The sequence below is a fragment of the Peromyscus maniculatus genome, chromosome X, assembly GCF_049852395.1.
Source record: "Peromyscus maniculatus bairdii isolate BWxNUB_F1_BW_parent chromosome X, HU_Pman_BW_mat_3.1, whole genome shotgun sequence".
Lineage (NCBI taxonomy): Eukaryota > Metazoa > Chordata > Mammalia > Rodentia > Cricetidae > Peromyscus > Peromyscus maniculatus.
Genome location: NC_134875.1, coordinates 136,530,519 through 136,543,148, shown reverse-complemented (window position 1 = coordinate 136,543,148; position 12,630 = coordinate 136,530,519).

Here is a 12,630-nt window from a genome sequence, read left to right as displayed (position 1 = left end):
GTAATATTAAGAACAGGGCTCCTGCAGAGATATGAAACCAAGAGAGAAAGCCAAATGAACAAATGCACAAATCCCAACAGAAAACAATGATACAAAAAGCACGAAGCAAATATGACCCTTCTAAAAGATTGTACCTCCTTGTCTACTGAATGTAAAGATACTAGAGTAGTTAAATAAAAGATTAAATTTTCAAATGTTTACCATTAAACATAATCCATGATATCAAAGAGGATGAATTCAATCTGGAACTTGGGGAAGAAACTCAGCATCTTAGAAAAAAGCTCTACTAAATGGATATGAAAACCAGCAGCATAGAAAATAGCCGTGTAGGAGAAAAAAATCAGAAAGGAAACTGGAATGCTGGAAAAATAAAAATGTTGAAAATGAAAATCAAACAAGAAACATGTAAAATGTGATCAATAGATTCATCTAGGCAGAAGGCAGAATATCAGGAAAAGAGGAAAAACCTGATGCAATACTATAGTCAAACTTCAATAAAGGGAAGAAAAATAAGTAAGTGTGACCACAATGCTCAAAAATTCTAGGATATGATCAAGAGACTAAACCTAAAAATCCATGGAAGAGAAGAAGGATCAGAGATAGAAAGTAAAGACATTAATCTACCCAATTAAATTACATTATATATTTCCTCAAATTTAGAGAAATAAATTGATATGCAAAGTTGGAAGGTCTTTAGAACCCCAAATAGATATCAACAAAGATGAACTTCTCTAAGACAAATTTTACTCAAGATGCATATATATATATATATATATATATATATATATATATATATATATACTGTAATGGAGAAACAAAATTGAGGAATTAGTAAACATTTCTCAATTATTACATCAAATTTAAATGGACTCAACTTGCAAATGAAGAGATACACAGTAGTTGACTGAGTTAGAAAATATATCCTATTGTCTCCAATACATCTCAATATGAAAGACACACACAGACTGAGAAAAAGGATGGTAGTCTATTTTATTGATGGAATGAATGTTGAAAACCATGTGGTATAACTTTTTGAATATCTGATAAAGTATGAGAAACCAAAATTGGTCTTGAAATAAATAAATCACTATAAGTTAATGAAAGGAACAATTCATCAAGAAGATAAAAAAGGGCTGGAGAGATGGCTTGCTCGGTAAGAGTACCTGCTACTCATGCAGAGGACCTGGGTTCAATTCCAGGCACCCACATGGCAGACATACATGCAAGTAAAACACCTATACACATGAAATAAATAAGTCATTAAAAACAGAAGATAAAACAATGGTAAATGTACACACACTAAACAATGAGGTTCTGATTTTTATAAAAGAAGTATGAATGCACAGAAGTTGCATAGATTCTGATACAATAATAGTGGGTGACTTTAATATCCCAATCTCATCTTTAGAGGACATCTAACTAAAAATGAACAAAGAAACTTCAGAGATAAACTACACCTTGGATCAAATATGTATCTTAGAGAAATTTATATATACATAATAATTTACTCATCAGAAAGAGAATACAGAACCCTATATATCTTCTCAGTAGCTCATGAAACCTTCTCTAAAACAGACCATACTATAAGCCATAAAGCAAGTCTCAGTAAATACAAAAGGATTAAATAATAGTGAAATAAAACCAGAAATCAATATTAAGAAAAACTCCAGAAAGCATATATGGAGATTGAACTTATTGGCCTTGGGCCAGTCATGAGTTACAGATCTATGTGAACATACCATGTGTCCTGACTACATCACGCTTCCATATGCCCTTCAGAAACACAGATCTGGGGGCGGGCACAGTAGGGGAGGAGCCAGGAGAGAAGGACCAGTACCATCCCTCCCCTCAAATATACTTTTAAATGAAAGAAATTTGTCATTGAAGAAATCACAGAGTAAATTTAAAAATTACTAAACTCAAAGGAAAATGAAAGCACAATCTATTAGAACCTTTGAAACTCAGCTACAGTAGTTCTAATAGAAGTTTTTATCCCTAAGTGCTTCTATTAGAAAAAAAATCTCACATAAATAATGATACATCTTGTGTTAGGGAACCATGAACAAGCTGAACCCCAAAGCTCTGAGTAGCAGGAAATAGTAAATATGGAAGAAATTAATGAAACGGGAAGTAAAATAATAGACAGAATTGATCATAGAAAGAGTTAATAGATCCCTCATCGATATAAATCAGAGAGACACACAGAGAAACAGAGATAGGGAGAAAACACAAGTTAATACAATTGGTGGTGAAAAGGGGGATGTTAGAGTGGATGGACGCCAGTGATATTTTGGGTATCATTAGGGAATACTTTGAAAACTTACATTAAAAAACTGGAAATTTTATACAAATTGATAACTTCCTAGACAAATACAGTCTATCAAAATTGATCCATGAAGATTTAAAAATATAAACATATCCATAACAAGTGTGATATTAAAGCAGGAAACTAAAGTTCCCTAACAAAGAAAAGGCCAGAGCCATACAGATTCATTGTCATATTCTATCCAGCCTTCAAAGGACCAACATCAGTGTCCTTCAAACTGCTTCATAAAACAGAAATTGGAGGAATACTACCAAATCTATTGTACAATGTGTGCTGGTAGTTTCTGTCAACTTTTCACAAGCTAGCTCTTTGGAAAGATAGAACCTCAGTTGAGAAAACACCTCCATATGAATGACCTGTAGGCAAATCTGGAGGCATTTTCTTGATTAATGATTGATGTGGGAGGTTCAAGATAATTGTGGTAGTGCCATCCCTGGACAAGTAGCCCTGGGTTGTATAAAAAAGCAAACTGAGGCATTTTGATCAGTTCCAGCTCAGAAGCCTCTAGGCCCTGAGACTGAAGTGCATGGCATATTCAGCAATGGGGACCTAGCTTCCACCTTTGGTGGTGTGTGTGTGTGTGGGGGGGTAACAAAGGGTCATATAAATAGTCTGCAATGCTTTGTGGTCCCTTGGACAAACTGACAACAACTCAAAAGAGTGTCTCATGCCTGGTGTTGGGGGGTTTTATTAGGTGGTCTTTGGCTTATACCTCGAGGCCTCAACTCTACACAAAGAACTACTGTCAACTATGGAATGCAGAGAACAGGAGAAATCGTTTTTCCCAGGGAAGAGCACACCCATTGGTTATCCAGTACCAGGTGATCAGACCTGAAATATGTGTACAAGTAACATCATACAAACTGAGCAGATCATATTAGGGATATATATATATATATATATATATATATATATATATATATACATACATACCCATGTAATGAGAACTAATGGGAAAAAAAAAGAAACCAAGAGTTTGAAGAGGTTTGGAGGGAGAAAAGAGAGTAATAATGATGTAATTATAGTCCAAAAATAAGAGAAATAATTTTAAAAAATCAAACTGAGTAATCAATGAGGAAGAAGCCAGTAAGAAGTGCTCCTCTGTAGTTCCTGCACCCAGATTTCTGCCATGACTGAGTTCCTGCCTTGGCTTCCCTCAATGATGGACATGGAAATATAAGGCACATAAATCCTTTTCTCCTCAGGGTGCTTTTTGTCATGGTGTTTATCACAGTGAGAGGGTAAACTAGGACATGAAGCTGGCATTACTCTGAACATACAAATGAATAAGGAAACCACAAAATATCCAACAATAGAGCAACGTCCTTGATGAACATTCTTGCACCATGAATAAAGAAGTGTTCCTCTGTCGTCTCTATTTTAGTTCCTGCCTCCATGTTCCTGCCCTGCTTGGGCATATTAAGGTCAGACACCATGAGCAATTTGTCTTAATTCCAGGGATGCAAAGCTAGTTAGATATACACAAATCTATATGTTTTGATGGTTGATTTTCATTGTCAACTTGAATAGATTTATAATCACCGTGTAAGCATTTCTGGGCATGTCTTTCAGGGTGTCTCTAGAAGGATTAACTGAGCAGCAAAGACTCACCCTGAATATGAACCACACCATCTCATGAACTGGAGTATCTGAATCAAATGAAGAAAGCAAGCTGAATATCAGCATTCATCTCTATCTCTTGACTATGGACTCGGTGTTACCAATTGCTTCATGCTCTTGCTGCCACGCCTTCCTCTCCATGATGGGCTATAGCCTCAAATACTGAAAATAATAAGCCGGTTCTTGCTTCAGCTGCATTGGTCATGAAATTTGTCACAGCAATGAAAAAGATAACTCAAATGTAATATATACAGCACATAAATAGATTTAAGGAGAGAAATTTTATAGTTATCTTAATAGATGCAGAAGAAGCCTTTGACAAAGGTCCATATCCTTTCATGATAAATGCCACAAAGAAACTAGGAACAGAAGGAGCATAACTCTATGTAATAAATGTTGTATGGGACAAATCTACAAAATATAAAATTCTGAAAATACTTCATCTTGAATCAGGCATAACACAGGCATGCCCACACTCACCAATGTTATTCAATGCAGAACTCAAAGTCTCATCTAGAACAATTATGACAAGAGAAAGAAATTAAAAATATACAAATGGGAAAGGACCTATCAAAATATTTCTACCTGCAGTTAACACAGTCCTATACTTAAAAGTTCCTAAAGACTCCATCAGAAAACTGTTCATTCTGGTAAACACTTAAAGCAATGTTGCAAGGTATAAATACAAAATCAAACTACAAAAGTAGGCAATCAAAAAGGAAACCTCCCTCACCCAAAAACCTCTCTCACTCTTAATAGCTCCAAAACAAAAGCAAAATGTCTAGTAATAAACCTTACTAGAGAGATGAAAACTCACCAAAACAAAAACTTTATGACACATAAAAAAAAAGATTGAAGAAGGCACTAGAAATCAGAAAGCCCTCCAAACTCATGGATTGGCAGAATTAATATTGTGAAAATATATTACTGAAAGCAACCTACAAACTTAATGCAATCACCATCAAAATACCAATGAGAATCTCCATATAAGAAAAATTATTTCTAAAATGCATATGTAAGCATATAAAACTCCAAATAGCCAAAGTAATTCTAAGCAGAAAGAAGAATGCTTGATACATCACAAAATCTGGACATAAATTATACTACACAGCTATATAAGTTTGTTCATATGTAAAAAAAATTATGAAATTTGCAGGTAAATTGATGAAATTGGGAAAAATTATACTGAGTGAAGTAACCCAGGCCCAAAAAGACAAATGCTACATGTTCACCCTTTGATATGGACGCTAGCCACTAATCTTGAGTTTTATGGTTTTGATTTGGAGTGCTATAGAAGCTAGGAAATTAGAAAGGAATCACTGAGGTGGGCATTGCATATATGTATTTAGATATTCATATAAAAGTTTAAGTTGCCATACACAGGGCAGTCATCCAAGAAGGCACAGATAACCAGATGAAAATCCCAAACCAAGTTATGTGGGTGGTAGTGGCACACATCCTTTAATCCCAGCACTTGGGAGGCAGAGGCAGGCGAATCTTTGTGAGTTCGAGGCCAGCCTGGTCTACAGAGCGAGATCCGGAAAAGCGCAGAGCTACACAGAGAAACCCTGTCTCAAAAAACCAAAAAAAAAAAAAAAAAAAAAAACAAAAAACAAAACCAAGTTATGTGATTCTACCCCATGGAGCTGTTGCTTACATGTGTCCTAAAAAACCCCAAAGTAATTCAAGCTATTGCCATTGTTGTTATTGTTCTTGCTTGCCCACTAGTACTTGATGGCAATTCTCTATTGCATTATAAAGGCCATTATAGGGAAAGGATGGGGTGCTAGTAGCAAAAGATGTAAGAAGAGTTGCTCCTCTTAAAGGTTTGAACACTGATTCTGGAGTTATCCTTCAAATGTCTACCTCTGCAAGTGCTGGGAAACTGCTGACAGAGCCTTGGTCTGACGAGGTTAATGTTGTGATTCTCACATTTCCTGCTGCCCCCAGGGAATGGAGATCGTTGGTTGTCATTAGAATTACATTACAAAATAAAATTAAGTACCAAAGAATGAGATAAACTCAAACGGAAGCACCATCTACTAAATTGGCCTTACTTTACAAAGCTATTATGTCAATGAAATACAAAGAAAATAAAATATGAAGAATTTTCCAGTCCCAAGACAATTAACACAAAGACACAATTAAATAAAACATGAAATACTAGAATGTTTCAATGGCCAAAAAAACTGAGAAACTTTCTGTAAAGGAAAATTGCTGGGGAAATTGGCTGCATTTAAATCATTGGTAATGATCATCTAAGCACTGAGTGTAAAATATTATATGAAGCATAAATTTATATGAAGCATAAATCTAATTAATCTTATCAATAGAAACCAGGAGTCAGATATTGGGGTAATAACCTGATAGGTCAGAGAAGTAGAAGCAGCCACCAGTGACTTCTTACCTCTCTGGATGCTCCGAGACCCTGTTTCCACCTCCCGAGTGCTGGGATTAAAGGTGTGAGCACCACTGCCCAGCTTCTATGGTTCACTAGTGGCTAGCTCTGCCCTCTGATCTCCAGGCAAGCTTTATTTGTCAGAACACAAACAAAATATCACACAAATAAAAAGTGAAGGTTTTAACTAACATAGAAAAATTATATACGGTAAGTACAATAACTGTATACAAATATATACAGGCAAGAATCACATTAACGATGTCTAGTCCATTTGTATTTGACAAAATCAGAGAAAATACTCCATTATCTAGCCTATCTTGGTTAAGTGTTTGTTTCTACTGTTCTCTACACACAGATAATACAAATGGTCCCAGGTCAATTAAAAATTAAAGCTGGCTTTGGAGTTAGAGCATGGCTCTCTCCTTCTCTAAACCTGGGCATGCTTGTTAAAAGGAAAATCCAAAAATCTCTGTCTTATGTCAGAAGAGCCACCTGATATGGGACAGGAGAAAAAAAACAATTTAGGGACTATTCTATTGCTACTAATCTCATGATCCTTTGATTTTATTTTGATTCTAAAACTTTTCTTAAGGTATGAATAGAATATCAAAATGTTCAAAATCAATATATAAAAATATAGAATTAATATATATTTAAACTTTTTTCATGATATTAATGGTCATAAAGAGTACTAATTCTAGAAAAAGGCTTCATCTAGCTCCCTGTACATGATCTCCAGTTTGAGTCTTTATCAGGTAACTAGAAATTACGTTTTTATACTCTGGATGTATATAAAAAATTAGGAGTCTTTAACCTCTTTGAGATCTGCTGCAAATGACATTTAAAATGTTTAAGTTTTCTGTAATGAACCATGTACCATGCCTAACTGTGACCCCTGAAGTCTCCAAAAGGATGATGGGGCCCACAATGAGGATTCCACCTGGACTGTGATAATGCCACTAAGCTGAAAAAACACCACCTAAAGATCAGCTCTGGACTACAAACTGCTCAGGACAATTTCAAGGTGGCTAGCTGAGATGGTCCAGCCTCACAGACTACTCAGTAAGCCCTACATTCTTCCATTACACAGACTGGTCAAGGAATGATAGATAGAGCTAGCTCTTCCAGGACTTGACAATTATCCCAATTTTTTTTCAGGATCCCCTAAAGATGCTGTTGCCCCAAGATTTTGTAAAAAGATTTATTTATTTCTTATTATATGTAAAGTGTTCAGCCTGCATGTATGCCTGCACACCAGAACCATCTCATTATAGATGGTTGTGAGCCACCATGTGGTTGCCGGGAATTGAACTCAGGACCTCTGGAAGATCAGTGCTCTTAACCACTGAGCCATCTCTCCAGACCAAATAAAGACCCCTAGAGACAGATTACTTAATGCTTTATTAACTTTAATTTTTCTAAACGCTAGTGAGAAAGGAATGACAGATGAAGAGAGACATTGGATAATAGAAAAAAAAACTATTGAATTTAGTCAGCTTGTATATTTTAAAGATGTGTTGACCTCAGAATGGAAACCAGGATATGTGTTATGTTGGGAAAGAGTTTTTGTTTTTGTTTCCACAAGAGAAGAAATGCTATGGATACCATCAAAATTGATAAAGATTACATTCAAACAAGAACTGGATGTGTGATATGCTGTGGGCTCACAGTACACATTAGGCCCCAAGTAATACACATGATGTTGAGGATTTCTGGACCCATTATCAAATCACTAACTATTGCAAGATATTGCAAGCATGGAATATTTAGGGAGAGCAAGGCAAAGAATGACTGTATAAAACTGTGTACAGAGGGGGCAAGGAGGTACACCAAGGAGAAAGGCACAGCTTTCAGTTACTGAGCTACCTGGTAGATACCACCATGGAGATATAGAGAGTTGGGGGCATAATGGACATAAGGACACTGTGCTGGCTACTTTTATGTCAACTTGACATAAACATGAATCACTAGAGTGGAGGAAGCCTCAATTGGGAAAATGTCTCCATAAGATTGGGCACTATGCAAGCCTGTAGGTCATTTTCTTAATTAGTGATTGATGGGGGATGCATAGGCCATTGTAGGAGGGGCCACTCCTGAGCTGGGGGTCCTGGTTTCTATGGGAAAACAGACTGAGCAAGCCCAGAAGCAGGACCCCTCCATTGCTTCTGCATCAGCTCTTGCCTCAGTTTCCTGACCTGTTTGAGTTCCTGTCCTGTCTTCCTTTGATGATGGAGAGTGATGTAGAAATGTAAGCGATAACCCTTTCCTCCCCAGATTGCTTTGGGACATTGTGTTTCAACACAGCAATCAAAAGGAAAAATGCAGTTTTGAGAGAATTTGATTGCACAGTTTCAGGTTGTGCTAGCATACGTTTAAATTGTATAATCATTCATTATTTATCTCCATGTACTTGCTTTGTGTACTTATCACTGAAAGTACAATGTTGTTGGGTGTTTTTAGTCTTTTGGGGGCCCACCATCCAGCCCCCAAATAAATCACAGGTGGAGGCTTATTATTACTTATGAATGCCCGTTCTTAGCTTGACTTAGTTTTTAGCCAGCTTTTCTTAAGTTAGCCTGTCTACCTTTTCCTCTGGGCTTTCCCCATTCTCTTATTTCTGTAAATCTTACTCTTACGCCATGGCTAAACATAATGTTTTAGAAACCAAGAGGTTCTTAGAAAGGCTGACTTGACTATGGAAGTCAACTATTCACTAACAGCAGAAGCTGCTGAAAATTTGGAATTACGCTAAATATAGAAATTCCTCTTGTGTCATAGGCTCTAATGAAGGCCCTGTGGTTGAACTGCTGTGGTGTGACCATGGAGGCTATATGCAGCTGTCACGGTGCAGAAAACTATGTATGCACATTCCATCCGACACAGAAACCAACGCTGCAAGGATCTGTGCTCCTCTGAAGCAGGCAGGACATGTACAGAGCAAGCCTTCCATCTCTCTAACAGTGCCAGGGGCTGCGCCCTTTCCGTAACACAGTGGGAATCAGTGTGGACTTCCTTCGGCAGCCTTTGGTCAATGGGGCTGGAGAGAGTGTTCAACGGGAGGAGATTCTGAGAGGCTGAGGACAAGGAGGAATCCCTGCATGGGCTGGGGAGCCAGAGCAGCCAGAATGGGGACAGCACTGAGACAGGGGAAGCTGCGGGGACTTCCTGAGCTGGAGGCTTCCTGGGCAGTCCATTCTGCAGACCCCGGAATTTGCCATCATGTACCTGCCTAGCAGCTGCTGGAAACTGAAGCATCGCATAGGCATCACATCTTAATGTCATCCCTCCCCATATGCAATGACGCTGTCTTCTTCAAAGGGATTTTAAGATTGGACAAAAGAAGAAGCATGCAACACCTACTGCAGTATACACGATGAGCACTGTCTCTAAATATTAGTCTCATGTTTATGTTGTTAGTAATAACAGGGCCTTTCCTTTTGTTTATTTAATATTAGAAATTGTTTTCTCTCCTACAAAACATTACATTACTCACAAAAGGCAGAGAAGAAGCTTCTCTGATTACACAGTGATTCAACCTGCAATCACATCAGGAATGCTGGGGTCTTTTGTGTTCCAGCCATTGTATCCCCGAGGGAACATTTGCTGAATTACCTGCTGGAGATCCACTATACAGCCACTGCCATTCCCCAGGGAGAAAAAGGTGTGTGTGGTACACACAGAACAGAGAACTGGGGCGGCGGGTGTGGATGTTGATGTGAAAGGCGCAACCCCCCTCCTTCTTGTGTGAAAAGACATATGGAGAGCTGCCCCAGGCTTAAGGAAACTTATTTCATGCAACTCACAGACTCACGAGGAAAGATCCTTTGGGAGCCATGGAACTTTGTTCACAAATTTACTCAGTCGATGTGGTTTGAGTCCTTGGTAGACACTAGGGCTCAGGGACTATGCTGGCTCACCAGGAAGAAAGGGCATGTTTCAGGGTAGCACCCAGCCTTACACTCCCCCATCAAGCAGACAGAGAGCCATAGGACCATTCATTGGAGCTATGATAGGAGAGAAGCCAAAGGGAACTTTCAAATTCAAGGCCAGAGAGCGGAACTCGTACACAGTGGGAGTGAGCACCAGGTCCCAAAAGTCTCTTGGAAGAGTTGGGCTTCATGAGGGACTTGCCCCATTTCATAGATGAGAGCTATTGAGGGCAATAGCTTCTCTGGGGAAGAAGACTAGCCACTAAGCAAAATCCTTTTCTAGACTGATGATAGAATCCGACATCTTCTTTTGGCTATCATTTCATTCCATTTTTATCTTGCAGGGGTAACTGGGCTTTCAAAGTGTGAAGTAACATAGCAAGGATCCACAGGTGTTATTACCGGGAACCCTGGAGGTATTCAGAGGCTTTTAAAAAAAAATCAGATGGCACGGAGTACACGAAAATGGAAAATACCTTTCAATGAAGTCAGCAATCCTTACCAGAGTGAACTCTTTCCCCAAGAAGACAGCTATGAACATCAAGCTAAACCACAGCGGACTACAGTTCTGTACAAAAGTCTCTAGTGAGGGCAAGGTGATTTCAAGAGAATGCAGGTATGGGAGACACTACACCCAAGTACAAGAAATGGACACAATAATTGACTGCCTCCCTTAATTTCTGGGATGACAGGTATATAGGATAAGTGGGTGAGCTTGCCAGATACAACAGGGTCATCAACAAATATCACATGGCTTAATCTCACACCCATCCTTCTCATTCCATGGTTAGTTAAATGCCAACCCCTTGAAGCGGAAGTTATGGGGAAACTGGGACAACCATTCTCTCTGTTTTTCATTGGATTTTGAGCACCATTTATGGTCACATGTTCTATCAGGTAGTCCTTGTGTGTGACAAAACACTCCAAGAAGGCAGCACCGTAAAACAGCAATTCCTTATCTTGTTCAACAATTCTGCAGGCAATTTCGGTGGGGCTCCAATGAGAGCTTTTCCTGCCACCCTTGGCTCAGCTTCCTTAATCATCTCTGGAATCATCTCCGGCAACAACCCTATTGTCTGCCTGGCTATGCCGGTGAATGAATGGTCTGCAATGATCATCTCCCACATTTACTGAGTGACTTGGTTTATGCTTGCTGGGATGAGTGGGATGAACTGGCCCTTGGGTCTCTCGTGGTCCAGGCAGCCTATGCTGCTGCACATTACTCTCAAAGTGCTTCCAGCACTAAAACACGGGCAGATCCCCCAGGACAAGCACTTTCAAGTCGGCTTGCTTCAAGTTTGCTCTTGTCAAACTGGATGAAGTGACTTAAGTGGCAAAGGCCAGAGACAAGGCCAAGGGGACAGGCACACTTCCCAGTTGTTAGCCGTCTACTACCTCAAAGATTTGTGACCTGCCCTGATTCTCATGAGGAAGAAACTGAAATTTCAACAAGTCATACCTTGCAAGGCTGTTGTCTTAAAAATGACCTTCGTATTTCTGGTGTCTTTACACTGGGTCAGCTCACCACAGAATCATTTTTTCCCCTTTTGCTGTTATACAGTCTTCAGCTCACTCTTTGCTACTGACCTCCTTCACTGTTCTTGTGCTTCCTTTCACTGTTTTCCTGAGATCTTTTTCTTCTCATGCAGGCCAAGTCTTGAGCATTCATATTTAGGCTCAACTGTCTTTGCACAATCCAAAAAGTCATAACCGATACTGAAGCCAGTTATCTTGACACCAACAAAATGGGTTCTGATTCCAGCTATGATGATAACATTTGGTGTGGTCCTTCACATTTTGTCTAGTTTTCCCTGAATTTCTTTTCCTTCATTAGTGTTGCCTTTCTGGGGTGAAGGCCATCAAAGGCCATTTCTTTCTTCTACAGTACACAGATGGTCATAAAATGCACATTCTGGTCTGGATAGTTACTGTCATTCTTGATGGTGGTGACCCACAAGCAGCAAGGAGGCAAGAGCTCCCTGGCTTTGGTTTCATCTGACAGTTGTGATCTTTTAAGCTTGCCCCAGATCCTAGCCCAATCTGCTAGCTTCACGCCTGTGTCCCTGCTTTACTCAAGGCTCTATTCAGTGTCTGAGAAGAACTTGGGACATTTTCCACGATTATTAGGCCTAAACTGAGTTTTTATGACTTCTTGTCTTTTTCATGCGCTTTGTGTTCGTTTTGCCCATTTGAATGTCTGTGTTGCAACAGTCTTTTCCATGTGATTGCAGTCACTACACAGGAAAGCAAGCCACTGTTCTTGTAAATACTAACATTCCATTCTTTAGTTAAGAGGAAAAAAATAGGTCTACATTTCCCTGAGTTTTACCTAAGAATATATCACCCACAAATCA